The 4,730-nt window shown below is 29.5% G+C and overlaps 1 pseudogene; it reads right to left on the bottom strand.

Annotated features, from left to right (window-relative positions):
• On the bottom strand, positions 2,262–3,659 carry LOC109359044 (annotated as a pseudogene).

The following is a 4,730-nucleotide window of genomic DNA, read 5'->3' as shown; positions in this document are numbered from 1 at the left end:
AGATATGACCAATGAGTTCTAGGCATGTTGGTTGTTGAGACATCTTCATACAAAACAAATATTGCTAATGCACTCCTGGATACTTTACACTTTTAGATCATTTCTCCATCCTCGTGATAAATTATAAACTTTATTTTTGAAGAAGTGAATTTTAAGGACAAGAATGGACTCATCATCACATTGTTCAAAGGACGATTTGAGGGAAAATGGTGACTCATCACGACCATTATCCCATCCTTATGATAAATTTTTATGTTTATAAATAAAAGTATTTTAAAGAACATAAGTGATATATCACGATAGATCAAAAGTTTAAATTCAGGGAAATGTATATAATCCCTTAAATTTTACATGTTTTATAAATAGGAATCACCAACTTTAGTTTCATTCTAATGAAGCCTAAAGCTTCTCTCATTCAACAAATAAGTCCTTTTGTTTAGTTTTTGTTAAATAATTTAACAGTGAAATCTCACTATTCAATTTTTTTAATCTACTCCGTTGATTTATTTAATGAAAAATATAATAAAAAATAAAATAGTGGGCAAGATTATTGTTCTTCTTCCGGAGAAAGGAAAATTTCAAGCTACCCCATATTCAATGATTTATGAGAGAAAAATCTATCAACACCTTTCTAGTTCAGCCCCATATCAAATTCAAAGGAAGGAGAAAAACTACTCAACACCATAGTAAGCATTTCAATTCCTTCCGATTTCTCTTTTTCACTTCAATTTCCGTAATTTCAATTTCACTCCAAACTCAATATTCACTCCATACCTCGCTTGTTGCTTCACGCGTAGCCTCGTGATAAATGGCCAAGTGGTTATGCGAAAGGATTGAAAGCACGTTAGAATGTGATAATCAATGTGTGCTAGAAAGAAGCAAATTCTGAATGAAGTTGGTCTTTGGTCTAAAAATCAGAATATGCAAGTGATACTAAATTCAAGAGAAACCATAGTCTTAGCAAACTACATATTAAATCCATAAAAGAAATGTTTGAAGTGGAATATTTATGGGGAAGAAGATTGCAAGTTGAGAACAGAGGAATCGCTCTTACATGAATACATCTAATATGAGGAGAATAGTCTTTCTTATTATATTTTTAATTAAATAAATCAATGGTGTACGTTAAAAAATTAAAAGGTCAGATTTCAGTGGTAAATAATTTAACAATAAGAAAATGACCTATTTGATGAATGATATAAGTTTAAGGTTTGATTGAGATGAAATTAAAGTTAATAATTCCTATTTGCAAAAAGTGTAAAATTTAATGAGGTTACTTACATTTTCCTTTAAATTAATAAGTGACACAGCACAACTGTGACCTTTGGCTTAATGTAATTTATTAAAAAAATGTATCCGGATTATATATATTATTAATGATTCATTAACAAAACAGAAGTAATAATTATGGTAGATTTATTATTATTATTATTATTTATTTATTTATTTGTTATAAAAAATTATTTATTATTAGTGAATCATTATTAAAATATTTATATACATTAGATATTTTTTATTTTTTACTACTTATGAAAATCATTTATTGATTTTAAGTAAATTAGAAAAGAAATTTGACAAAAGAAACCAAATTTGACATGAAACACCCGACATAGTTTAAGTGATGGAATAAATAATACTACTAATAACCAGTATCATTTATGCTCTTATCTTAGATAGGGCGTTACGCGTTACAATCCTTTTAACCTCCAAAATATTATATATTAAAGAATTATTTAAAATTAAATTACATATTACTTATTTATGTAATTAAATAAAACGAAAATAGTTTAGATATATATTATTAAAATTATTCTTTCTTTATATAATTTTGTTTATATTTATTTTTATTATTTATATTTTAAACATATTTGTTATTAAAATTATAATTATTCTCACTTTTGCGTTATTGATAGTTTAAAAAATCAAAATCTTCCAATGTGGTGATTAGATGAGTTTTTCATGAACATTTTCTTCGAAATATATTAAAATCACTTTTATATTTTATTTAATTTCCTTCTAAGATTTGAATTTGCGAAGAAGATGTTTCCATGGGATCTCGAAAATAATAAAGTTGGTTTACATTACCCACTAAAATCCAATGTTTTATTCATATTTGAGTATGTGACCAAAGGTAACAATAACTAGAATCAAATATAGCTTTGCATTCAATTGCGAAAGTATATCAACCACTTGGGATTAATACTTAAAAATTAAACATTAAACTATAAAATCATTATCGAAACAAAATATTTAGTTTTATTCATAATTCCATAAATGAAAGCTGGGAACAATATTAAACAATAACAAGAATCAAATATCTAGTAATTATTAATCATTGCTTTCTGCAATCAGTGGGCTTGATGGAGAGGGTTTTCTTTTGAAGATCATAACCAACTAACAAGTTCTGTTGAGCCAAATTTCCAAAGATGGAAATAGGTTGATTAGTTGAAGCAAAAGCAAAACATATGATATCATCAGTAACTTTGACAAATGTGTTAATAGGATTCAACTCGACATCCCCACCAGTGAAATGTACTGTGAAAACTGGAAACTGCAATTTTTCATCACTTGACGGAAGTTGGTAGCAAAGGCTCAACAATCTTGTAGGAGCTTCAACACGCTCCAACTTAACTGCTTCTGCGACCGCTGATTCTAAATCAGAGTAAACATCCTCAGGCAAAAGAGTCAATGTTGTTCCCGAGTCAATTATAATGTTTCCAGATCCACCCTCACTTGTTGAAGATTTTCCAAATTCTACTCTTTTATTTCCAACACTGAATGCTTCTATGGTTAGGTAGTAAAAGACTGTATCTAGGAACAATGGAGTTGAGACAACACCACTACCAGAAACCACAGCATCTTTTCCAAAGTTGAGTTTGCTGGGGGATTTGGTATTTGAAAATGATGGGGTCAAACAGTAGGAGAATTTGCCTTCTATTGAAGAACCAAGTTGTGTTATGAGTGACACGGGTCCATTTCCAAGACCAACTATGCCAGAACCTTCTCCTTGAAACACCAAAGTTGCTATTTCCACATCCAACGATAGTTTTAGGAAATGAGACGGCAGAGCCATTTGTGGAACCTAAAGTAAGAGTATCCAAACTAAGATCCCCTTGGGAACGTGATCCATCCCCATATCCAATCCTATATTGACAACTTTGTTGATTACCATCTGAAGAGCAACTAGTGTCTCTCACAGATTTACATTTATTAGAAGTGCAAGGAATGGTTTTGTATGTTGTGGATTTTGAAGGGTCAAATATTGGAGTGGTTTGGTTGTAACAAGGCTGACAAGGCTGACATTGCAACCAAATAATGTCACTACCAGTGTCAACAATACCTAAGATTTTGATTGGAGGGGTGCCAATTGAGTAACTCATGAGGTACTCACCTCCATCAGGAAGCACATTAGACACAACGTTTTTTGTGGAAAAAGAATGTTTGTCGAAACGATTAGCATAGTTGATGGAACGACGAATAGCTTTAGCAACTCGCTCATAATGAGATTCACTAGGATGGTAGAATGGTGATTTTGGAGAATCACGGTGGATGAGGTCCACACTGAAGCCAAAACCCTCAATGAGGGAAATGTCACAAAGACAAAACAAAAGAACAATAAGAGAATAATATGTTTTTGTCATGACTAATTTGATACTATAAGTTTCTTAGGTCATGGCCTTTTATAAGTCGCGCTTAATGAAGATAAGTATAGAGCATCAGAGGAATTATGTGTCATGGGAAAATTTTAGGTTAATATTGACTTTTATCATTTTCAATTCTTAATAAAGACTAAGAAATCAATATATTTAATTTGAAGGTGGAAATTATTTTTTGGTAAGTGCTTTTTTGGTTACATGTTTTTTTGAGTATGAAGACGGAAACACAACCTTATTGAGATTGAATACATACATTTGCTTCTTGATTTTAAAATGAATGGTTATTAATTGAATTACCCTAATAAGCCTATACATTTTATTATTTAATTTATTTATTTGCAAATAATTGTTTTTTATATTTCTGACAAGAGTTTATTTACTACTATATTCCCCTATATGCAATAAGGAAATCAAAACTTTGTAATTCTTTAATAGATAAAAGTTTCATTGGTTAGATTTGTTTTACTTAATTCAAGAAAAAGATGCAACGCAATATGACCGTTCGAAGAATGACTTGAGGAAAAGAAGTGACTTATCATGATTGTTCATCTGTCATCATGATAAATTATAAACTTTATTTTTGAAGAAGTAATTTTAAGGACTAGAAGGGGTGTATCATCATACTATTTAGAGGACAATTTGATAGCAAGTAGTGACTCATCACCACCATTACCCATGCTTGTGACAATTTATTATGTTTATATATCAGATTGAATGTAATTTATTAAAAAATTGTATTGATTGATTATATTATTCATTATTAATGATTCATTTCCAAAACAAAAGTAAAAATTATGGGAGATTTATTATTATTTATTTATTATCTCAAAAAATATTTATCATTTGTGATTCGTTATTAAAATATTTTCACTCATTAGATATTTTTTAATTTTTTACTCCTGATGAAAATGATTTTTGATTTCTAGTAAATTGGGAAAGAAAGTTGACAAAAGAAACGATATTTGTCAAGAAACACCTTCCACAATTCAAATGATGGAATAAATAATACTACCAATCGATATCGATTCTCCTATTATCTTAGATAGGGTGTTATTCACTACAATAGAAGTAAAA

This window comes from Lupinus angustifolius, chromosome LG01 (genome assembly GCF_001865875.1).
Source record: "Lupinus angustifolius cultivar Tanjil chromosome LG01, LupAngTanjil_v1.0, whole genome shotgun sequence".
NCBI lineage: Eukaryota > Viridiplantae > Streptophyta > Magnoliopsida > Fabales > Fabaceae > Lupinus > Lupinus angustifolius.
The sequence above is the reverse complement of the archived record's forward strand: the minus strand, read 5'-3'. Positions and strand labels throughout refer to the sequence as shown.